This window comes from Polypterus senegalus, chromosome 7 (assembly GCF_016835505.1).
Source record: "Polypterus senegalus isolate Bchr_013 chromosome 7, ASM1683550v1, whole genome shotgun sequence".
Taxonomy (NCBI): domain Eukaryota; kingdom Metazoa; phylum Chordata; class Cladistia; order Polypteriformes; family Polypteridae; genus Polypterus; species Polypterus senegalus.
This window is the reverse complement of record NC_053160.1, coordinates 86,915,537-86,942,161: the sequence shown is the minus strand read 5'-3', so window position 1 is coordinate 86,942,161 and position 26,625 is coordinate 86,915,537. Positions and strand designations below refer to the sequence as shown.

General features: G+C 37.6%; 1 pseudogene; it reads left to right on the top strand.

The window, feature by feature from the left end:
* The first annotated feature begins 21,273 nt into the window (after positions 1 to 21,273).
* Positions 21,274 to 26,625, top strand: part of LOC120532035 — a 77,920-nt pseudogene continuing 72,568 nt past the window's right edge.

The following is a 26,625-nucleotide window of genomic DNA, read 5'->3' as shown; positions in this document are numbered from 1 at the left end:
AAGTCACGTCCTGTTTGAAATGGCAGAAGAGCAGAACTGTATTGATCATAGCGTCACATTTTTGTTCAATCAAGGGCTTGTGCAGGCTGAAATATGTTTATGCCTTAGTTTAGAAAATAATAACTATGTGTCCGTCATTTTAGCATGGCTTCAGCTGTCTAGGCATCGCAATCTATGTGAGCCTGATGCCAGCTGCAAAGGTTAAGTTTTGTTTTCTCGAGATTGCAATAAAATTATTCTGTTATTTCAAGAAAACAAATTTTCATTTTCACGACATCTCAATACAATTATGCCGTTATCGCAAGAAAACAAAGTTTTCAATCAATTGGTGTACGTTGCTATAATCATCACTACTATGATGATGATATTCAGAAACATCCACATTCTACCCACCTTGTTTGTCTAAATGATGTCAACTTATGGCTAACATCCAATTTTATAAAATTAAATAGTGAAAAAACAGGAATACACCTGCTTGTGAGTAAGACTCAGATGGCTAAGATGGGTCATTTATATTACTAGTTGAATATATCCCTGCTCAGGCTTCAGCTACTGTATAGTTAAATATGTAGATGTTACATTTGTCTGACATTTGTTCCACATGCTAATAACTTTATCATTTAAGGAATTTAGTCCAAATTCAACCAGATCCTAAGTGTTTTATCCCAGTGTTTTTATTACATCTAGGATATACTGTTGTAATGTCTTCCAAATTATGTTCTAAGCAAACAGCAGTATGTTCAGAACTCTACTGCTAGGGTCCTCACTTGCACCAAGCCCTGGGAACATACTTCACCTACATTGGCCCCTAAAGGAATATCAGATTCTCTATTAAGGACTTCTATTAACTTTCAAAGTCTTAAATGACTGGGTTCATCTTATCTGTCTGATCTTTTTACACCTGTATGTTCACCAACTCCGCTCATTTCAAATCAGTGCTCTACTTATCATTCCTAAGACTAGGAAGAGTACAATGGATGATACAACCTTCTCTGTTTCAGCTGCAGCCTTAAGGACTGCTCTTTCCCAGAAGCTCACAGAAGTCAAGTCTCTACTAGATTTTAAAAATAGACTTCAAATGTAGCTGTTTACTAAATTCTTTGTATAATCTGTTTTGTTATCCTTTTTTTGTATAGTTTAACCATTTTTGTTATGCTTTATACTGCTTCCTTGGGCTTTGAAATCTACATTATAAATAAAATGTAATACTTTTATAGGTAGCACAGTGGTGCAGTGGTAGTGCTGCTACCTCGCATTAAGGAGACAAGGGTCAATGTTTCAGGTCCGCACTGTATGTAATTTGCATGTTCTCCCAGTGTCTGTGTAGGGTGTTTTGGTTTCCTCAAACTGTCCAAAGACATCCAAGTTAGGTGAATTGGTGATACTAAATTGGCTGTGGTGTGTTTGGTGTGTGGGTGGACTGCCCTGCCCTTGTACCCTAAGATAGCTGGGATAGGCTCCAGCCCCAACCACCACCAACGCCACCCTGGTCTGCATTAAGCGGTTAGAAAATTACAGAAATACTATTTTATTATTATTATTCTTAAGAATCTATTTGATAATTCCTAACACACCCTGTATTTCCACACTGTACTAATTCTTTCATCCTTCATCTAATTCTTTGAAATGCTACTGCTTATTGATTGTGGTCCTGAATAAAATTAATCTGCATTGTCCATTGCCAATAATATGATCCTCCAAAGTGGTTTATGGTATCTTATTCATTATCCTTTCACTATTAAAATATGTATTAAATTAAGACATATTATTTAGATTTTTAAATGTGCTAAACATTATCTTCTCATAGACTGATTTTATATTTTGCTCTGCATTCCAGTTTTATGAATATATTTTTCATCTTTCATTAAAAAGCTGGACGTGCTCGACATTAGGTACCTAAATTATTTATCTGCTCTCATATAACTTATGCATATTTCAATTTTCTAGAAGTGAGGATGTAAAGAGTCTTTATAAATCAGCGCTCTCTTTTTCTAGTCTAACAAATACAAATTAAAATTCTTTGCTTATTAAATGTGAGTTTGGCTTATTTAATCTAATGATCTTATTATGATGTACAGGTAAACAAATTATTTTTTGTTAACTTAAGTATAATAAAAGTACTACTGATAAGATGCACCGTAACATGTTCTATTCAACACAAAAACATTTATTTTGGTATTAAACACAGAAACAATACAGTTAATATAATACTGAAAGCAATTTACAATTCATCTAAATTTGATATTATTTATAAACTGAATTAGCAGCTTTACTGAAACCTTCAAGTGACCTTAAATTACTGTATTATCATGATATTTCGCTCTACTTACCCTTCACCTGTTTTCTTTAAGGGTAAGTGTACTCGTCAAGTTCATTACCGGGTTGGTCTACTGTTGCACTGTAAGATTAACACACAGATACACAGCTATATGCATATACACAAAAACTCAACAGCACCCAGTGAATGACAAACACACATCTGGTTAATCTCTAGCACCTTAAACCACACAAGTGCCTTATGAATAACATAGCTTGTCACTCTCCTAGGACTTCATGAGACTTAAATACAAACTAACCCTAACCACAACAGTGCCCCATGAATGACACACACACAGCTGGTTAACCTCTAACATTTTAAACTACACAAGTGCTTTAGGAATAACACAGCCTGTCACTCTCTCAGCACTTCAAGAGACTTGCTTATTATCGGCATGAACAACATACAATGTTTTAATGGTTATCTTAGACCTAAATATTACTTTTGGTCTATTAGAATACATTTAAACATACAGAGGCTTAGCACTCTTGACTATAGACCATATATTAGCCAAGAATGCCTTTACATACTGTTCCCTACTATGGGGTGGAGCTCTCACTCACAGCTTTAACAAACCTCGCAGGTAATGGCAAACCTCCGGCTGCACCAGGTGTTCAAAGAAATCGACCTTATTACTTCAATCACTCTAGACATTAAGACAAAGCATAGAAAGTTAAAAGTAACATGGTATTTATTACTGGAGTAATATTACTACCAGTGGAACAAAGAATAATAGAAATTAGGACTGATAGAAAAGTCTGGAAATATATAGTCTTTAGAAAAAGTTTACAAAAAGTTAAAGATGGTGTTGTGTTCAGTTGTAGTTTCTGCCAGAACGCTAGGGGGAGTTCTTATAAAATGTATTACCTGTTGAAGGGATAGCAAAGGAGTGTAGAAAAAAGTAAGTCTTCTGGATTGGTGATCGTGCATGCCTGTCATAAAATAAAGTAAGTTAATGTTCTGAGTAATACATGACTGGCTAATTATTTCTCTGTGCTCTGGACATAACAAAATTGGCGACGAGATTCTCCTCTTTATATTGTGCATGCTTGCAGTGAAAATGGCTGTTGCTAATGTGCCTTTTCCAAGTTTTTTTCTTCCGACTCCAGGCGAACCCGCAGTGCCTTTCGCAATGTGGTTTCAGATGTTCAATAATTATCTGCTTGTAATTGACCCTATTGGGGATGCTTGGCTTGAAGAGAGCTGTACTACTTCATTGTCTCGGGACTGAAGGTCAGCGAATTTTCTACACCCTGCCTAACACAGATGCAACGTTCGATACTGCCGTAGAAGCTTTGAAAGTATACATTATACCTAAAGCTAATGTGGTCATTGAGCGCCATGCATTTCGTAAGAGGACCCAGGGATCACAAGAGACCGTTTTACAAGACGTGGCTGCACTATGTGAGCTTGTCACAAAATATGAATTTGCCGAACGCGCAGACGAAATGATTCCTGACCAATTGTTTGAGCATGCATATAGCCCACGCATCCATGAAAGATTGCTGTTGGAGCTAGACCTTAAGTTGGATAAAGCAGTAACTCTTGCTACTCAGATAGAAGCGGCTACAGATCAAGCTAAAATCATTTCTAGGGACTCCAGCGTCATTCCAGTACAGACAGTGCAGCATAAACAGAGGAATAAACCCAGACAGCGACAGACACCTGCTACTACTATGTCTGCTAACCCGGCTAAGGGGAAAGCGTGCTTCCGATGTGGATAACAGTCACACCTGGCTAACTCAGTGAGCTGCCCTGCCACAAAAGCAACTTGTAGGCATTGCAAAAAGACTGGGCATTTTGCTAACGTGTGTCACTCTGCCCAACCCTGTACACGGGAAGTACGTGAGGTTGAATTGCCAGAATTTACTGTACTATATACAGAAAATACAATACATACACCTGCTAAAATTACTTGTGCTGTGGAAATCTAAGCTCCAGGCTCACGTTCCTGCTCACTGGACCTGATTGTTGACACTGGTTCATCAGTCTCAATATTACCACACTGTATTTACACCCATCACTTCAGCAACATTTCTTTGACAAAACCTACAGTGAGACTTGTGACGTATTCAAAATCTCATATCCCCGTACTTGGGTGCCTATCTGTAACTGTGTGTTTACATAGCCGTACAACTGTGGCTACATTTTTCATTGTGGAAAATGGAACCCCACTAATGGGTAGAGACTTAATGTCACTTTTACATGTGCATATCGTGAACAATAAAGCTATGCTTTCTGATGCTGCAGCTTCCACTTTGCCTGTGCCAGTCTTACAGTGCGCTGCTGTGCCCCTGTCCATTGGCTGTGTTAAAAGCTTCATCCACCGCATCAAGATCGATGAGACAGTACCTCCTGTGCGACAGAAGCTGCGCCGCTTACCTTTGTCGGTTAGAGACGCTGTGTCTGAAGAACTTGATTGCTAACTCGCAGCTGGTGTAATAGAACGAATTGATGCTTCTGCTTGGGTCTCACCTATTGCAGTCACTCAGCGCAAATCTGGTAACATTCGCATGTGTATTGATCTGCGTGAGCCCAATAAAGCGGTTATTGTAGACTCTTTTCCCTTGCCACATATGGATGAACTACTTTCTGCACTCAGAGGAGCTGCAGTATTTTCTACCATTGACTTAGCCAGTGCCTACTACCAAGTACTACTGCATGAGGACAGTCAAGACCTGACTGCTTTCATTACACATGAGGGCCTCTTCAGGTTTTGTTTTGTTCCATATGGTTTGGCATCTGCACCCTCCGCCTTCCAGAAAATGATGACTGCTATTCTCGCTGGCTTACCTGGTGTGGAGAATTACGTGGATGATGTAATAGTACATGGACCTGACTTGACTACCCATGACAAGACCTTACATTCTGTGTTATGCCGGCTGGAAGATGCTGGCCTGCAGCTAAACAATGACAAGTGCAAGTTCCGTCCGTCCAGCCTACCCTTCCTTGGGCATATAGTGTCTGCTGATGGCCTGCTTTCTGATAAGGCCCATGTACAAGCCATTATGAATGCTCCTGCACCCACAAATACTGCTACTTTGCGTTCTTTCCTTGGGCTGCTGTCTTGGTACTCTAAATTTCTACCAAACCATGCTACTGTCATTGAACCAATTCGCGCATGCTTGCGACAACCTGCAGGTGCATTCCAGTGGACGGCTGATGCACAGAAGAGCTTTGAGCAGGTTAAAACGTTGCTAGTGGATAGTCCCACTTTGGCGCTTTTTGACCCTACACTGCATACTGCAGTTTCCACTGATGCTTCTGACTATGGTCTGGGAGCCATTCTTTCTCAACTCGGTGCTGACAATGTAGAAAGAACTGTGGCATTTGCTTCGCAGACCCTTTCCACTACAGATCGTAAAAATTCAATAGTAGAGAAAGAAGCGCCAGCTTGTGTGTGGGCGGTAGAGAAGTGGCGAACAACAACAACATTTATTTATATAGCACATTTTCATACAAAAAAAATGTAGATCAAAGTGCTTTACAAAATGAAGAATAGAAAAATAAAAGACAGTTAAAAATAAGTCAACATTAATTAACATAGAATAAGTAAGGTCCGATGGCCAGGGGGGACAGAAAAAACAAAAAAAAAAAAACTCCAGACAGCTGAAGAAAAAAAAATAAAATCTTTCAGAGTTTCCAGACCATGAGACCACCCAGTCCCCTCTGGGCAATCTACCTAACATAAATGAAACAGTCCTCTTTGTATTTAGGGTTCTCATGGAAGGATTTGATGATGATGGTCACGTAGACTTCTGGCTTTCAGTCCATCAATGTTGGAGCATCATGATGCTTTGAGTAGGTGGTAGTGGCACAGGCCGCCACCACAAAGAAACCGGAAAAAGAAACAGAAGAGAGAGTAGGGGTTAGTACTGTTTTTAGAGCCACTATGAATAGTTATTATGATGAATTGAATATACAGAGTATCGGGAAGTTATGAGAAGGCCATGTTAAAGTAATGTGTTTTCAGTAGTGTTTTAAAGTGCTCTACTGTATTAGCCTGGCGAATTCCTATTGCAGATTTTAGGTGCATAACAGCAGAAGGCCGGCTCACCACTTCTTTTAAGTTTAGCTTTTGGAATTGTAAGGAGACACTCATTTGAGGATCTAAGGTTACGATTTGGAATATAGGGTGTCAGACATTCCGATATATAAGATGGAGCAAGATTATTTAAGGCTTTATAAACCATAAACAGAATTTTAAAGTCAATTCTGAAAGACACAGGTAACCAGTGTAGTGACATCAAAACTGGAGAAATGTGTTCGGATTTTCTTTTCCTAGTTAGGATTCTGTACTCGTTGCAAATGATTTATGTCTTTTTTGGGTAGTCCTGAGAGGAGTGCGTTACAGTAATCTAGTCGACTGAAAACAAAAGTGTGAATTAATTTCTTAGTATCTTTCAATGATATAAGAGGTCTAACTTTTGCTATGTTTCTTAAGTGAAAAAATGCTGTCCTAGTGGTCTGATGAATATGCGATTTAAAATTCAGGATACAGTCAACAGTTACCCCTAAGTTTTTTACTTCCGTCTTAACTTTTAATCCTAATGCATCAAGTTTATTTCTGATAACCTCATTGAATCCATTATTGCCAATCACTAAAATTTCAGTTTTCTCTTTATTTAGTTTGAGAAAATTACTATTCATCCATTCAGAAATACCAGTAAGACATTGTGTTAGTGAATCGAGAGAGTCGGTGTCATCAGGTGCTATTGATAAGTACAGCTGTGTGTCATCAGCATAGCTGTGGTAGCTCACGTTGTAACCTGAGATAATCTGACCTAACAGAAGGATATAGATTGAGAAAAGCAGCGGACCCAGGATAGAGCCTTGTGGAACACCATATAGAATATCATGTGTCTTTGAGTTGTGATTACCACAACTCACAAAGAATTTTCTCCCTGCCAGGTAGGATTCAAAGTAATTTAAGACACTGCCAGAGAGGCCCATCCATTGACTAAGGCGATTTCTAAGAATATTGTGATCAATGGTGTCAAATGCGGCACTCAGATCTAGGAGGATGAGAACATACCTGTGGGGATGTCGTTTCACCCTGTGCACGGACCATCAGGCATTGACAACGCTGTTGACCGCCAAGGGGATTGGTCGTGCTGGGATGCGCATTGCGAGATGGTCTGCACGTCTTCTGTCATTTAATTATGATGTAATTTATCACCCAGGTTCTCAGAATGCTCCTGCTGACTGTCTGTCTCGTCTGCCCTTACCTGTTGCTCCTGTAGCTGCTGATGATGCTGAACCAGAGTTTGTTGCTCTCCTGTCTGTGGCACGTAAGACATTGTCTCCTGCTGATTTGGAGTCTGCTTGTGCTGAATGTCCAGACCTCATTAAGCTACGTACACAGATTGTGCGGGGCTGGCCTCCTTCTCCAAAGGCTTTGGATGCTGATCTGCTGCCATACTACAAGCTCCGTCTGGAACTTTCTGTCAGTGACAACTTTGTGTTTCGTGGTTCATGTCTGATTGTGCCAGCTAGCCTTCATTCATCATTAATTGCAATAGCACACGAGAGTCACCAAGGTGTAGTACGCACCAAACATGAGACAAAGATGGACACTAATGTTTGTACTGCCATTAGTTCTTGTCAGACATGCCAGATGAATGACAAAACAGCCTTTCCACACCCTGCTCCCTTACAGCCTACACCTTTTCCAGATGGCCCATGGGAAAAAGTGGCTTTGGACATTGTAGGACCCTTTGACACTGCTGCACCGGACTGTAGATATGCCTTGACTCTGATTGACTACCACAGCAAGTGGCCGGAAGTAGCTTTCACCCCTTCCATAACTACTGCTAATGTACTCACATTCCTGTCTTCTATTTTCAGTCACCATGGTAACCCCGTGAGTCTGGTGGCAGATAATGGGGGTCAGTTTACCTCTTCTGCTTTTGCTGCTTTTCTGGAAGAAAGGCAGATTAAACATCACCGCTCCTCACTGTATTACCCTGCTGCCAATGGAGCTGTAGAGAGATTCAATCATGTACTGAAACATATGATTCAACTCGCTATTCAAGAACACCATCCCTGGAAAGCTGCCATTACAGACTTTTTGCATGTCTACCGTGCTACTCCACACGCAATACTGGAGTTTCTCCATTTGAACTCCTTCATGGTCGACAGATGCGCACAAAATTGACCATACTACCACTTACTTCTTCAGGTTTACAGTCTGCCAGTGATGTCCGTACCACAGTTGAGCAGCACCAGAAAAGAAAGTCTATACTGATGCCAAACGGGGTGCTCGCTTGCCTAGTTTCAAAACAGGGGATAAAGTGAGGGTCAGAAATCCTCTGCATGTTCCAAAAGGACAACAGAAGTTCAGCAACCCTGTCACTATCAATAAGAAACTGGGAGCTCATACATACATTTTGAGTGATGGAAAAACCTGGAATTCATCTCATCTGGTTGCTTTTCCAGACTGCACATCTACACCTGTCCAGAAGAAAGTCAAACCACCAGAGCTTCCGCAGTCACCCAGACCCAAACGCAGTACTCACCCACCAAACTGGTTGAAGGACTATGTTACTTAAAATAATATTGCTGAACCAGAGTAATAATTTACTTGCATTGCTTATTTTGGTTGATATGTACATATCAGGTTCTTTTAATTTTAATGATTTCATTGGTTGATTACATGGAAGTTCTGGGAAATTTTGTTGTGTTAATTTCATTATCAGGCAGAAGTTAAGCTTTTCTTTAAAAAAAAAAAGGAAAATGTTGTGTTCAGTTGTAGTTTCTGCCAGAACGCTAGGGGTAGTTCTTATAAAATGTATTACCTGTTGAAGGGATAGCAAAGGAGTGTAGAAAAAAGTAAGTCTTCTGGATTGGTGATCGTGCGTGCCTGTCGTAAAATAAAGTGAGTTAATGTTCTGAGTAATACATGGCTAGCTAATTATTTCACCCTGCTCTGGACATAACAGATGGCAAGGATGAATGTCACAGGCAGCTTGTAATCTAGCACTCGTAGTCATTCATTAGATGCTTTTCTGACAATCAAATGGAAACAGCTGCATGTTGATATTGCTCTGTTCTCTTCCGACATCTTTGTCCCTTCTTCCTCCCTCCTTCCTATATTGCTCCTTATATATATATATAATTATTCTAAAATTCTACGGGGAGGGATTGGGTTTGCAAGATGTGATTGTTAGATATTCTGATTGGCTGGCTGTCGATATGATGAATGAATTCAACTGTCCGTTTTCCCAAACAATAACATTATTTTTTGATGTTCTCTGAGGTATTGGCAGGTCTTCCTTTCCCAGGCTATAAAATAATTAGATGTTCATCCTTTCTCAGGTTATAAAGTAATTGATAGCCTGAGCCACCAGCATGTCTCCCTTTCTTTGTTGGAACAGCTGTATGTAAAAGTGAGGTATAACTGGGAAGAAGACATGCTTTGATTTGTCCTGAATATAGTTCATCTGTTGTCTTGTCTTGAACAAAATATAATGGAAATATAAACCAAAATGTACAGATTTTGTATCCCACAACAATTAGGAATTAAAACTAAACTGTTCCTCTGAATAGTCCTACAAAAAAACTTAATTTCATTAGTTGTTTTCTTATTTTAATAAGGCAAAAGACTGCAAACAATAGATCAGGAGTTTTACTTTGTGATTTGCTGTCAGGAACAAATAACTTTTCATTTTTCATAATACAGTAGTTCACCTATAATTTCAGTTAATTATTTTTGGATTTTTCATAAAAAGCAAATACCACTTGCACATAGACTATTGGTTTGCTATTAAAAATGCCATGCTTTTATGATGTTCATAAATTAATTTGATAAAATAATTACATGTCAGTTTCAAGCAAAAATAAATTGCTGATTTTGTCACAATAAATGTATAGTCACTTAACACTTCTTGTCCTGTTTATTTGAAACATTGCACTGACAGTCACTTTTTCAATTCCAGCGTACAGCCTTACTTCAAAGTAACATATTTTGAAATACTTCAGTGCAAAATAGTTTAAAAGCGTTAGTAAATTTAACTAAAATGTCAAGAAGTCTGTGAAAATGTATGAAACCCAAGGATCTTGGAGACATGTTGGAAGTGTAAGGGAGTTCTACCACCACCAGAAAAACAGTAATGATGGTTCTGGTGGATTTTTTTTTTCTTAGTGGGTTCAATATTTTGCTCTGGTTGATGTAAAGACTGAAAAGATCTGCTCCATTTTAAAGACTGAGAATTTCACCCATTGGTGAGTCTCTAAGTTCATAGTGTCTGATAGAGGATGTTAGTTTAACAGGAGCTAAGTGGAAAAGCTATATGTAGCTCGGAGTATGAAACAGAAATTGACAATGCAATGCTATCCCCAAACTACCTTGATGGAAAGACTGAACCAAACCCTAAAAGCCATGGTGCTCTCCTATGGCAGGGACTGATGTCAACAATCATGAATGGGGCAAACAGCTTCCAGAGCTATGATTTGCCATTAATTCACTGATTCAGTTGCCCTAAAAAGTCATATTAGGGATCTGCTTGCTTAATTAATAGAATCATTTCCTTCTCCAGATACACCCCAGTATCATACACTTCTAACCCTATAATGGTTAACAAGAAAGATAAAGGCTAGTTTGGTGAGGTCAAACATAAGACATGCCTAGTATTATAATGCCTGTCAATGGAAAGTACACTACAAAGTGGGTGACTTAGTCAGAATTCACCAACTGTCTGATATCACCTGTAAATTTAAATCTAAGCTTGCGCCTAAATGTGAAGAAATGGCTATTATTTTGAAACAGCTTCGAAAAAATAATGTACCGAGTACAAAAGGGTCAGAACCAGAGTCCACAATAGATACCATTAATGTAGCCAGCATTAAGCCATATGCTATTCCCTTCTTGGGGAAACCGTGGGGTGATTAACTATGTAGTAAGGCTGTTATAATCTCAAGGAAAAAGTCTGGTTGTTCTTCTCAAATTCATGGCATTGTCTCAAAATTGCTTAGGAATTTAGAGGTCTTATAGAAGCTATGCCAGCACTAGAGGCGGCAGCTAAACTTAAAGACCCCCACTTGATAGCAATTTCTAGCTGCCTACTGTTATACTGACACTGTAATGATGATGGAGGATGTTATGTGGCATTCTAATGGGAAATTTCTTGTTTCTAAATGACTGCCACTAACTGAGGAGAAGCAGCATCACAAGAGGGAGAACAAGAAGGCAGCTATCAGAGTTAATAAAAGAATCAAAGATGAACAGCACCCTGGGACATCCACTATTTTTAGGTGGCTACCCAGAAGACAGTTAAACTGAGGAACACCTATAGAGGAAAGCATTTGGGCTTCTGTTAAAGGCTCAGTTGTTCTCAAGTTGACCCAGTTTGGTGAGTCAAACTTATTTTCATATTTGTCATATTAGGATAGCACTGAGCCAGTCATATCAATCTGCCATCCATTCTCTGATTTCTAGACCATGGCACCTAAACAACAGAACTGGAAATTCAAATTATATATCACCAAATTGCATTTAATTTTTCTTTTCATCCTCTTGTTTGACTATACGTATTAATGTCTGTGTGCGTATGTTTTGTATGGGTAAAAATTCGATAGATTGTTTCTGGAGGGAGGGTGTCCATGGGAAAAAGTGGTCACCAATTTCACACGCTATACTTTGTTTGTTTTTTTTTTTGTAAATATACTTAATTGTGGTTGTTGGTGTAACTATTGTGAATGGTTAAAAGTGTTTGGAATAGTGGGAGTTTGGAAAGGGGTCAAGGGATGATATGGTTCGATGGTGGCAAGCTTCCGAACATTATCTAAATCCCTAATGGGTGATGAAGTGTAGCTGTCACCACTTTTACAGGCTGACTGTTACACAGCATTTCACATATAAGTTATATTCATGGAACACATGGTTTGTGACCAAACCAGGCTGTGAAGTCCAACAGTAACAGAAAAGACTGCAAATTTTGTCCAATATTAACCAGTTCAGTATAATAAAAAATTGCTTGTAATCCAAGAATTTTTTAAGAATATATTATTATTATTATTGTTCGTCATTTTCAAAAACTATGAAGTTGTTTAAAGAAACTGAAGAAAGGCTTCCAGAAGTCGCTAATGCATTTCAAATTGAGCTATTTAACAAGGCTTTCTTTTATAACATTCAAGCTTAAGTATTCATAACATTTATTCTTTGATAAAAGAGGATACAGTACTATGCTAAAACGTACAAATAAGAAGAAACTGTTACTGTAAGATGTGACGATATTAAAAAACTTTTTTAGTGAATTTTTGTGCTTATTTACATTTCAATTTAAGATTGAAGGATAAGTTTGGTATTTTTCAAGTAGTTATTTCTTCACAAACATGGCATATATGCACTTGCTACATAAAATTGTGTATTAAATGTAAGTGTTTTTTGTAAATAAAAAAAATCTATATAATCTGTCCTGTCGTTATATAGTGGAGCTTTATGGGGCATGATGTGCAACCAGAAATAACATCCCAAAATTTACAGATGAAGCAGTAATTTTCCAAAAGTGCACTGCATTACTACTCTAGTAACTGACCTCAATGCATGTAAAAAATGTAGGCAGTGCGGCATAAATACGAATAATTTAATTACAATTACACCTTTAGATGAACAATGAATTAAATCTATAACAACAGATTATAGATTAAATAGAAAATACGCACAGAGCGGCGCTAATAAAAATTACTTAATTTCTATCTCAAATACCCATAACGCACATACAATTCAGTTCTGCTCTTCCGAAACATTAAATATGGCTTTATTAAATGTTAGAGCATTAACCAACAAGACGTTTTCCATCAACGATCTTATTAGTGATAGGAAAGTTGATTTTATTGCACGTGAAAGGTGGCTTAGCTCTCATGGTGCGGCTGTTTTAATCAAATCTGCACCTCCGAATTACAGATTTGCTCATGTGGATCGCCAAGGTAAGAAAGACGGCGGTTTAGCAAACATTTACTCTAGCCAGTTAAAGTGTAAAGATGTCAGTTTTGGTAAATTCAAGTCCTGTGAGTATCTTGCTGTTGTTATTCATGGAGTTTCTCAGTTTCTAGTATTATCTGTGTATAGACCTCCTAAATACAATGCGTCTTTCTTTGAGGAATTCTCAGACTTGGTGTCAATTATAATTACGAACTATGACATGTTCCTAATAGTTGGTGACTAACTTTCATATCGATAATCAGTGTGACCCGAAAGTAAAAGAATTTATGAACCTCCTGGACTCTTTTGATTTGAGACAGCTTGTTATTCAGCCTACACACAAAGCAGGTCATACGTTAGACTTAGTAATTACTAAAGGACTAAAACTTGATGTGAAGCAGATTATTGATATTGGTCTATCAGACCATTTTCTTTTACTATTTAATATAGAAGTAATGATAGAAAATATTCACGAGAAGCGTATTGTTAAAAAACGCTTCTTTGATTCATCAGCAGCTTCAAAATTTACAAACATTCTAAACAACCAGTCTGTGTGTAGTGCTTACTACAATAGTGAGAATAATGTAAGTAGTAAGGTGGAAAATTTTAATACTAAGGTGAGAGCTGCTGCTGCTGACATAGTTGCACCTAAGACGGTTAAAAAAATTTCTAGCATTGTTATATTATGGTAGATGAAAGAGTGTCTAATTTAAAGAGAACATGCCGGAGAGCTGAGCGTAAATGGAGAAAAACTAAACTAGCTATCCACTATGAGATATTGAAGGTTAAAATAACACAATACAATAACACAGTCAGTCTTGAGATGAGCTGCTATTTCTCTAGAATTATAAATAACAATTGTAGCAATCCAAGTGTCTTATTCTCTACGATTGATCATCTGCTAAACCCAGGTAACTCAATGGAATGCCTCCAAAATACTTCAGTGAAACTTGTAAGGCTAATGCTGTATTTTTCAATCAAAAATTAGTGATATTAGAAATAATATAGTATATCACCCCAACACTGATCCTCTTAAGCCCCAGTACTCCATTATAAACAAATTCAATTCTTTCACCAGGATAGATTTACCTGATTTATATAAATCACTCAACTGAGACCCTCCACCCGTATCCGACGTGCTCATTGATAGTATTCTTGACATAGTAAACTCGTCATTAGATACGGGGGTCTTCCCAGACTGTCTTAAGACTGCTGTAGTTAAAACCCTACTCAGTTTCAGTCGGGTTTCAGAACAAATTACAGTACAGAAACTGCACTCGTTAAAGTAGTAAATGACTTGCGGGTAAATGCAGACAGATGCCATTTATCTGTTCTCATCCTCTTAGGTCTGAGTGCCGCATTTCATACCATTGATCACAATACTCTTAGAAATCGCCTTAGTCAGTGGGTGGGCCTTAAATGGGATTGAATCCTACCTGGCAAGTAGAAAATTCTTTGTTAGTTGTGGTAATTATACTTCAACGACACATGGTATTCTACAGTATATAGTGTTCCACAAGGCTCTATCCTGGGTCCGCTGCTCTTTTTGATTTACATGCTCCCATTAGGTCAGATTATTTCGGGGCATAATGTGAGCTACCATAGCTATGCTGATGACATGCAGCTGTATTTATCAAAAACACCTGATGACCCAGATTCTGTTGATTCACTGACACAGTGTCTTACTTGTGTTTCTGAATGGATGAGTAGTAATTTTCTCAAACTAAATAAAGAGAAAACTGAAATTTTAGTGGTTGGCTATAATGGATATAATGAGGGTATTAGAAATAAACTTGATACATTCGGATTAAAAGTCAAGATGGAGGTAAGGAATTTAGGGGTAACTGTTGACTGTGACCTAAACTTTAAATCACATATTAATCAGATCAGTAGCATTTTTTCACTTAAGAAATATTGCAAAAGTTAGACCTCTTATATCATTGAAAGATGCACACTCCTTTCAGGACTACCCCAAAAAGACATAAATCGATTGCAACTAGTGCAGAATGCAGCTGCTAGAATCCTAACTAGGAAAAGAAAATCCGAGCACATTTCTCCAGTTTTGGTGACACTATGTTGGTTAACTGTGTCATTTAGAACTGACTTTAAAATACTGCTTACGGTTTACAATGCCTTAAATAATCTCGCTCCATCTTATATTTCGGACACCTTACATTCCAAATCATAACCTTAGATCTTCAAATAAGTGTCTGCTTAGAATTCCAAGAGCTAAACTTAAAAGAAGTGGTGAGGCGGCCTTCTTCTGTTATGCACCTAAAATTTGGAATTAGCCTGCCAATAGGATTTCACCAGGCTAATTCAGTGGAGCACTTTCAAAAACTGCTAAAAACACATTACTTTAACATGGCTTTCTCATAACTTCATTTTAGTTTAATTCTGATGCTCTGTATATTCAATCAATTATCATTACTATTCATGGTGGCTCCAAAATCCGTACTAACCCCTACTCTTTCTTCTTTTCTTTTTCCAGTTTTCTGTGGTGGCGATCTGCGCCACCAACACCTAATCAAAGCACCGTGATGTCCCTACATAGATGGATTAAAGGCCAGAAGTCCATGTGACCATCATCATCAAGTCCTTCCATGAGAACCCTAAATACAATAAGAACTGATCATTTATGTTAGGTGGAATGCCTAGAGAGGGCTGGGCAGCCTCATGGCCTGGAACCCCTGCAGATTTTATTTTTTCTCCAGCCGTCTGGAGTTTTTTTTTTGTTTTTTCTGTCCTCCCTGGCCATTGCACCTTAATTTTATTCTATGTTAATTAGTGTTCTCCTATTTTAATTCTTACTTTGACTTTTTTTCTCTTTCTTCATCATTTGAAGCACTTTGAGCTACATTATTTGTATGAAAATGTACTATATAAATAAATATTGTTGTTCTGACAACAAAAGGGATCTGGAAATAATTGTTGTATTGCATATTCCTGGTGGTATTTTTCTCGAGCTAGGAATTCGATTTCTATTTGATTGTGTAAGTTATATTCCATAAATATGGAAGAAAATCAAAATGAAACCGACCATGTGACATGAACAGTTTACTATGATTTGGTCTTTCTAAAGGAAACCATGACCCGGATGGGTAAAAGATTATTGTGGAAGAAGACAAGTACAGAGTTGAGGCGAACAGCTGGTCTTCTTCTTTAAAAATGGCTGAAACTCATAGCATTGGTGTTTTCTTATTAAAAAATGACATGTATAAGCTATTTTGCAAAGTGTGCGTAATCGCAAGAAGAGGAACAGTATTTGACAACTGTTTTAACTTAAAAAATGAACATATTCAGTACATTTTAAGCACTTCAGACCACAATTTCACATGGCATATGCATATATATCATGATTTTGAAGAAATAACTTTGACTTATAAAATACTGAGCTTATCCTTTAAGTAAATCGACCACAGGGTCAATCATACCTCCACAACTGTGGCACGTAAATTGAAAGAGCTAATTGGAAATGGGAAAATTTAACACATACTATATAATATCAAAGAGACAGAACAAATAAAAAGGTTTGGGGTGACATCACATATACTGTAGCTATAAATTATTACTGCTTTTCAGCAAAATGTAATGCTCCTCAGGACACGAATCTAAGACAAAAATTGTAAAAGACGGCAACGCTTCCGGCTAAATGCTGGCCAGGCAGAATGAGGAGATTCCAGGAAGACAAATACAACAGTGATGTCATCCATGATCTGTCTATCAATTGTCCAGACTGCAGAGGGAGGAAGAGAACAGGCATTAGTAAATCACCACTTACCTTGTGGATCAGCATTACTGTATATACTCACGTATAAGTTGGGTCTTGAAACCCTAAAAATCGATTATAAAATCAGACCCTGACTTATACGCCCGTTCAAAAATGTGACACTTCATTTTTTTTTTTTTTTTTACATCTTCTTACCTCCTCCAATCTCACATCAGTTTCTCAGACGCATTGAATTTTGTTGCAGCAGCGCAATTACCAGTTTCTTTCGCTACTTCAACAATGTTTAATTTAAAACAAGCTTTATATTTTCTTCTGATTGAATGCTCCATCATAGATAAGGAATGTGCTTACGATAAAGGTATATGAGGGTGTGAGATACAAAAAACACAAATCAGTGCAAATGTGTGGTCACGTAGGCACAATACATAGAAAATAAAGGCAGTGTGCTCCGTGGTTATTCTCTCAGGTGTACCAATAGTGTGAGTTTTCCACATTTGACTTATACGGTAGACATTGTAAAATACCAGAGATTAAACTGTAAAATCAAGTCCCGACTTTTCCGCTGGAGAACTTATCCACGAGTATATATGATAAATAAGCCACCACCAGAGCCTTTAAGCTGTTCAAAAGGTGCATGTGTGTGATAATATATTTATAGGTTGGTGGGCATCCCAGCTGGGATGGATGTTTGATTACTTGGCTGGGAGATCTTTTATATGGAAGGATGTCAGTGGATGTGCATCCTGACCAGGTTGGTTAGTGGTATCTTTCCTGATTGAGAGGCTGTAATAATGAATGGAAAGGTAGTGACACGCCGCTTGCGTGCATCCCATTAGACAGGGCTGCATGGGAGATATACTGTAGCTTTGGTGGACAGCCCTGTTGGGATTCTCGGGGTCCACTAGAGGGAGTTGCTGAAGACGGACAACATGACAGCACCAGAAGTACTCCTGGGTCAGGGATAAAAGAAGCTGCTCTGCTTCACCTGGGGAGTCAGAGTCAGGAGGTGGACAATGCTTGCTGGGAGATTTGGAAGGAGTATAAAGTCAAAATCAGTCCTATTTACCCTGTATTGGGAGTATTTGAGGAGAAGCCTGTGAAATGTACAGTATATATAACACATATCTCATACATACAGAATTACACATTTCTACTGTATCTACACATATGGTATATAAACAGGATTTATCACATAAAATAAAGAGCAATGTACTAAAGGGATTTACTTAAATAAAATGTGAGTAGTATAAGAAATTGAATATGTTAGGTATCTACAAGTGTAATGTGTTAGTTTTTAATAAAACAACTGAAGTCATGGATTTATTTTAAATTGTATGTGAAACAGGCGTTAAACCTGCAAATCCAAAATGCCTTCTTAATAGCAATTTTTTCCTGGTCACAACCCAGGGTTTTATAATTTTCTGAAGAATAATTTTTAAACTAGTAAGTGAGTGTTTCAATTGAGTGAAATGAAGAGCTACTACACGCTTATGTGAACAATTTTTTATAGTACGTTTGTGTTCAGCTATAGGATAATGGATGACACAAGAGCTTTTACCAACACAGTTTAGGGGACAGAGACTTTGACATACCCAACCAACTTCTTTTGAGCTATTGTTAATGGCATATCCCATTGGTCACAGAATTTGCTCATGCCTAGCAATGACATTGACTAAAGGGATCTAACTTTTTCTTATTTGCCAAAAACTGATTTCCTAAACAGGCCAGACGAATATTATTTTTGTTGTTATTGTCTGTCTTCATGAAGAGACAAACAATGAAGCCAACAACTGTGCTTATCACCATGATGTAAAGCAGCAGAATCACAATGAATAAATTGTCATGTCTGAAAAAAGTTTGGTTTTCCTAACCATTGTTGAATGTGATTAAATGTTGAGCATTGAATAGCTTGTAAAGAAAGCTCTACAGGTTACTTTACTGCCTAATAAAGGTTTTATTGGTCTATTATTCATGGCAAGAAGTGCTAGAAAAGATGTATAAGAACATGACCCCTTACTTTCAGGGCACCCAAAAATTTTTGAAAACCCAAGAGAATGAAATGTTTGCGCTGTTTTAATATACAACAATATATCAAAAATTATACTCAAGTTTGTTTTAATTCTAATCAAGCTGTCTCCATTACTTTTGACCAGTGGGCCATTGAATTTCTAATCATTCCTATTATGGACTTCAGTTTAAAAAGAGGTTCTACTACTGTTCTCTTGGTATTAGATTAATGAAATTGATAGTCTGCTAATTTTGTCCATAAGTGGTGTTTCCCACAGCTTTGATCTGTTAGATGTTTAATTTTTTTTCTTCCCTCTTTCTAGGGATTTTTTTTTGGCTCATGTGTATGAATCCGAGCAAATATAATGCAAGTATGACAAAGCCAAGTAATACATATTATTGATATATGAATTTGAAATTATTTCTTAAAAAACTTCCTTACTTCACATTTTTTACCCAAAATCAAACCAAAATAAAAATCAGGCATACAGGGAAAAAAAAGTTTTTATTTGCCAGACTGGACCATTAAAGCAGGGAAGAAATCTTAGTGTCATACAATGATAATGCTGTCAGTCTCTGGGGGATCTTAAGTGTGGTATATTGTCTTTTTATGTTTGCACTCATTTACCTTTCTTTTTTTAAATCTAATTAAGCTCTCATAATCATAACATTGTGATCTAATATATTTATCTGCATTTCTTTGGATAGCATTGTATCAAGAATGCCATTTTGTATATAGACAAATGATTAGGAATGTTTCTTGTGGTGTGAGGAATCTGTGTTCACACAAAGAAATTCTTATTTTGTAAGTAGGGATAACCAAATAGAGACTTATCATAGTATAGGTTACAGTAAAAAATAAAATTGAATATACATTATTGTATGAAATTAATTATTTCTAGCCATTCTAAGAGAGCTAAGCAGCTTGGGTACAAACCAAAAAAGATTTTACAGATTTACTTCTGGAAAGGGCAAGATAAAAAAATGTATATAGCTAAGTTAAGTGTGCTGACAAACATGGAAACTGCCATTTTGAATGCTGTAGCCTTCCTGAAAGTAGATGCAGTAGATATATGTGAATTTTAAAATAAATGTAATGAAAGCATCCTATTTGTTCATGATCTACAAAATCTTCAAAATTGTAAATATTTTTTGGAAACATTTTTAAGATCTATTTTTAAAAAAAGTTTAGCACCTCACATTTGCTTACATTTTCCTATTGTCAATTTCTACTTAGGTTAATTGAGTTTAAGTTGTACATTGTGTTCATTTTTTATCAAAAATGCTGTTTACACGTTTGTAAGCAACTTTCCACTAAGCTGACCTGTATTACTGGTATGTTTTAGCCAGGGTTTGTTCCCTAGCTTAACTTTATTTTTGTCTTTGTTGCCATTTCTGTTGGTTTTGAACAATTATTTTTAATGCTGCCATTTTATATACAGTATTCTGTTAATATTGTTTTTTATTTATATGTGTATGTGTAATATGTATTGTGTATATTTATTTTACAGTTATGTTCCATGTGTTTTATGCGTGGGTCCACAAGAAGCAAGACCACAATAATATCATTCCTGAGGGACCACCCTCATCGTTTATATTTGGAGTTAAGCCTTCAGAGTGTCACTGAAGTGTTGTGGAGTGTTTTTGTAAGTACTGTTTAGTTTTCATAATTTTCACTTTTTGCTTTGTTGAGTTTCTCTTTGTTTTTGGATTGGGCTTTGCTTTGGATTGACGTTTTAGGCATATTCTTTTTTGTGTTACTTTGGCCTTTTCCCCTTGTGATCTCCTTTTCCGTTTAATAAGTTGTTTATTGTTTAAGGAATATTGTTTTCTTTCGTTGTTCAAGCCATTCTCTCCCTTGAAGGGCCTTCTTTAGTATTTCAGTGTTTTTTGACCTTTTAAACGTTTAGGCTCCATGCCTTGCCTTTTGTGTTTGGCCTCAGGCTGCTTGGGGTGAGGTGAGTTTCTGAGGACAACCAGTGAAGGCCTGGGGGGTATTTTTCGTACATGGATTACTCGCTTAGCCGGATGTAATTGTTGACGATTTGGCCTGATCCTGGATCTGTCGGTTTTTTCGAAACTCTTGCTGGAAGTGTCATAGCAACACATCCTAATCCTCAAACCTTCTCGGAGCAGGTTTGTTCTATGTAAACAAGGATTAGCTCACACACGTAATTAGTGACAGTGCGTGGAATTCATCCAGTCATGGCTTCGTCGTTCATGAATGAGCGACCAGTTGATATTGGTGCACAAATTATATGAAGAGAATTTTATATAGAGAGGGTTTTGAGCGATCGGCAAGATCCTTTATTGCTCCCAGAGGAAATTCTTTTCGAAAGATACCGCTTTAGCTGAGGGGGAATATTGTACCTCAAAGATTTATTAGCTCCTTATATTCGAAGTCAAACTCGGCGAAGTCGGGCTCTTACAACCACACAGACAGTTTGCATCGCTTTGAGGTTTCTTGCAAGCAGCACTTTTTTATATACTGTAGGCGATGCGGAACATCTAGCGAAAAGTGCAGTTTGCCAGGCAATTCGTAAAGTCTGTTTGGCTCTGAAACATTTCCTTCGGGTTTTCATAGTGTTTCCTGGACACCTGCGTGTGCAGACGATAAAAGAGGCGTTTCATGCCATTGCAGGTAGGTAACACACCCACAGTTTCATAAAGCATCTCACAATCAGCCTATAATTCTCATTACCTAGAATTTCCAAATGTGATTGGGGCACTGGATTGTACACAGATCCGAATGAAGGCCCCGTCAGGTCCAAATGAGCCAGATAACGTGAACAGAAAAGGCTTCCACAGTATTAACGTGCAGGTAATGTCACTTTTTGAAAGAGTTGAAAATAGCCAATAGGTATGTTGACAGTAAAATTGTTTGACCTACATGCTATCAATTCTCAGGTGATCTGTGATGCATCCTACCTTGTATCAAATGTGGAGGCTAAATGGCCAGGGTCTGTTCATGACTCTAGAATTTTGAAGGAGTCACACCTGTATCGGACATTTGAACAAGGTAATAATCTAATTATTAATCATGGTGATGTGTGTATTGTATTCACAATGTTTACATATTCCACAGGTCATCATGATGGAATTTGTATGGGGACAGGGGATATGCCTGTAGGAATTTTCTAATGACCCTGTTTCCTGACCCCAACTCTGGGCAACAAACTCGATATAATGCAGCTCTGTCTAAGACAAGGGCATGAATTGAAAATGACCTTTGGCCACCTGAAGGAGAGATTTCAATGTTTAAAAAGGCCGAGGGTTGCACCTGACAGAGCATGTGACATAATTGTTGCAAGCTCTGTCTTACACAACATAGCGACCATCAGAAAAGAGGGCGTCCCTGAGGTTTTGGTGCAGCCTAATGATGACCTTGATCCAGTGCACCTTGAGCAAACCAGTGACAGAGCTGTCAGAGACAGAATTGTGGCCCAACATTTTCAATGAAAAAGACAACAGTGGTTTCACAAAAAACTGATTTATTATATATTACGGACCTTCAGCCTGTAAGGAGGAGAACATAAATTAAGGATACACTCACGCATACACATCATGTTTTTTTTAATTTTGTTACCAATTGTTTTTCTAGTATTTTTATCTGCAGCTTCATTTTGGTTGTCTTCAGTTCATGAAGCTCCATGTCCTGCTGTATTTTCCTCATTTTTCGTTTCCTGTACGTGACTTTCTGCTGAAGATATCTCTTGTATAGACCCCTCACATTTTTCTGCAAATAAATACACAATTACAAATGCCTTTTTTCTCTATATTGTATACACAGTATATCATTTTGAATCATTTCGTATCAAGTACAACAGATGGCTCAACCAACCTCACCATCTCCTTTTTTGATGTGGATGTTCCAAAAGGTACATGTGTGCTGACTACAGGCTCCTGCAACACAGTTATATCACGATTAGCACATGGGACTGATCAGAGTGGAGTTTGTTCAAACATTTGGAACATTTACCTCTCCTCCTGATGAATAATCAGACACAGTGTCTTCATCAAATATTTGACATTCGTCAATAGCTCGGTGGTCAGACACAAGTTCTAGGGATATGACATTCCCTGCAACTGACCCAACAAAAAAACAAAATATAAAAGAGCGCTAAATGGGACATACCTATGGCACACATTGAGGACAAAATATATGCAAGACCATCCTTTACCTGAAATGAAGTTACTACTGCATCCTGCCACTGGTTCTGAGGAGGAGCTTCCCCCTGGAATGCCCTCAGAAACCGGTCGATGGCCATTTTTGCTGGAGAGCCAACTCTTCTGCAGGGGTTAGGTCTGGACCGTGTGGACCTCCACCTGTTTGTTGCTTGTCTGCCTTCTTCTTATTAGCTTTCAAATGAATGGTTTTTCTATTATATATGATTCTTTATGTCAACAATTCTTTAAATAGTCATATACCGATATTTACCAGTTTGAAGTATATTCTTGTACTTCACTTTGACCTGTTCTCATGTTCTCCTTGTGCTCACGTTTGATCTGGAATTATGACATATTAAATAATAATTAATGTAGGAAATGAAATGCTGCATTCAGTAAATACATTGCACACTACTTATGCATTTAATTTGTCGGCCACTTTTTGCCAGCCATCTTTTCTAGTTTGGGCTGCTTTTGCAGTGTTACCCCTTGTACATATTAACTCTTGAAATTCTTCATATCCTTTGAGTAACAGGTCCTGCTCCACTTGTGTGAAAGAATGCGCCTGTTCTTTCGTCATTTTGTTGCAGCCTATCAAAGACTTGCTGATCATGTTTTCTAGACTCAATATATATGGGTTTTTCAATCATCTCAGATGATTAGATCCAGCTAGACTAATCTACTACACCGCTGCGTTTGAAAAACCGACCTATCTCGGATGAGTGTCACCGGCATTAACTTATCCAAGATGATGCACCTGATCTCGGATGATTTAAGCGACGTACGGAAAATACCCCCCTGGTGTAAATTTGTTTATGTTGAGGTTTGTTACTTTTTTTCGACAATTTTATATTGGATATCACAATAGTTATGAGAAACAAGATTTGTTGGAGAATTATTCTGAAAGATAAGACCAGGAAATAATATACATAGACAAAGACATGGTCAGGGCAAGCAGAAGATCAAAAAAAGGCAATCAAATGGACAACATTGTATTCAAAAGTTGAAGCCAAAACTATCCTAACACTATGGCCTACTTGAAAAGGATCCTAAATTCACTAATAACTTACAACATAGAATATCCACTGAGGAATAAAACATGGTGTGACTACTACAATATTTATTGTGTGACTTTCACTGTCACAAACATGATGATCATGTACACGTTAAGCATCACATAAACAAAAAAATCAAGTTATCAACAAAATTAATTTTGTCAAACTAAATCAAAATAAAAAATAAGCCATATAAATCCTCAAAAAAACAAATTTGGACATGAGCGTCAGTAGGCTTTGCGCCATAGGAACCAAGTTACCTGAACTATTCTATAACATTCCGATACTTATTTACCATTCTGATGCTGATCTTTCTGATCATAAAATAGGTCATTATGATATCAATTGCTGAGAAGAATTCATAATTAATTTCTGAATTACTGTATTTAAGGGTTCCTCTAGATTGCCTCTTTCTCTTGCACGATTTAGCTCAAAAACTAATAAGCACATCGTTATCTCATAGCAGGCTTAAGTTTTGAGTTTGGTATTTTTCCATCCAGCCATTTTAGCTCTAGACCATCCTCAAGAAGCTGTGACACACAAACACACACCCATCATCGAGATATCACTGTTTTCAGTATCAGGGGACCCTAAAACATCAAGATCCATCAAAAACCGGAGATCGAAATTTTTGACAAATATAAAGTTTGTTATGTGGTGTGTGCAGCAATGCACTGTATCAATGCGTGCTCCTAATCTAACTTCTCTAAAGTTTTTGCTCCTTCCCCATAGATGATTGGTTATGGTAGTCCATTGCGGGCAATAGTTGTAGTTCAAGAGTGAGACCAAGTAAAGCCTGATCTCCACTGCTCTCAAATTGTCAGATGTTGGAGATACCCCAGCTACACAAATAATACCTGCTTCACATTGGACTAAACATGTTCATTCTCCTGACACTGCTTGTCTGGATTCTGATAATCATCTGGCTAATGCACCAGTACCCGATTTGCCTCTAAGTCCTAAGACCTTTCAATCCTAAACTTCTATTCCCTCACCTAAATCTCTCCTAATTAATGCCATTATCACCTTTTCTTATATGAATTTGTCTTTCCTTACAAAAACCTGGCACTTTAATTTCCATTCTATTCAGCTTGCTACCTCCCACTGCTACTGCTTCCTTGACATGCCACTTTAGAAAGCCTATAGAGGTAGGACTGATGTTTTTTGTTCTGTTATTTCTACCTCTTTTACCCTACACGTCCTTTGAATAGGTTGCTACTAACTTTCCTATTCCCCTTTCCTTATTTCATGTAGTCTTATACAATTCTGCTTTCATCTCTGAGTCTTCTAATTTTATTTATGCATCATGTACAAGCACATATAATGTTCTTTGTAACTTTAATATACATATATACATACATACGTGTGGATTGCCTTTCTGCTTCAGATTTTTTGTGCTTCTTTACCTCTTTGTACTCTCCTATTGTTTTTCCTGGACACTCTGTCGATCTCAGAATTGCTAAAGGATTGTCCCTATGAATATCCATTATCTAGCCTGAAAGTCTCCAGACTGTTATGCTGTCTCTTTTGAGCTCCTCTACCAACCTTATCAGTTGTTTTTTTTTACTATCACCTGCCATTTAAAGATATACCTGGCTACTATAAGCTTCTCTGACCTCTTCTCCACTCACCTTTTACTTTCTAACTACAGCTGATGAGTCCATCCAAATTTGTAAATCCACCTTCCCACATATTATTAATCTGGTAGCCATGGTTATGACTTAGGTTTCTTCCAAAGAAACAATCATATTTCTAGTACACAAGAGAGCTAGAAACACACAAACCCCTTGGTCAAAGATTGGAATATAAATGACAGACATGTTGTCTCTCTGTTCTTAAACAAATCTGATATCTCAACTTCTTCCCTACCAACAACCATTTTTTAAGCCAGCTGCATACTTCTCTCAGGCAATCATAGAGGGACAAGGCAACTCCAGTGTTTAATTCAAGGCAATCTGCAATAAAAAGCACAACTGGATTGCTGTGATGTAGCCATCTTTTTTCACTGTAAAATAACTCTGACTACTCTTTCCAATCCTTTATCTTGTTCCATCTAACATTCCCACCACCTTTTTCCATCCTTTGCAATTTTCTTACCTGTTTCTACATCCAATGTCTCTCATCTTCTTTCTCATTCCAGCCCTATCGCCTACTCTCTGGATCCTGTGCATACTGATCTATTCAAGTCGTGGAATACAAATGTTGCTGTGTTCATCACACAATTCATCCACTTCCCTCCTCAGTCTGCCTCTGTCTTTGCTTTGGTGAAGCTCCAAAAGTTGTTCCTACTCCAAGTTCTGCTCTGGATAATATCTGCCCAATTTTTTATCTTTCTTTTCTGTTACAAAATGCTAGAATGTATTGTCTGGGCTCAGCTATCCTGATGCTTTTTCAGTTTCTCTAGTCAGGTTTTTAATCTCTCAAAAGA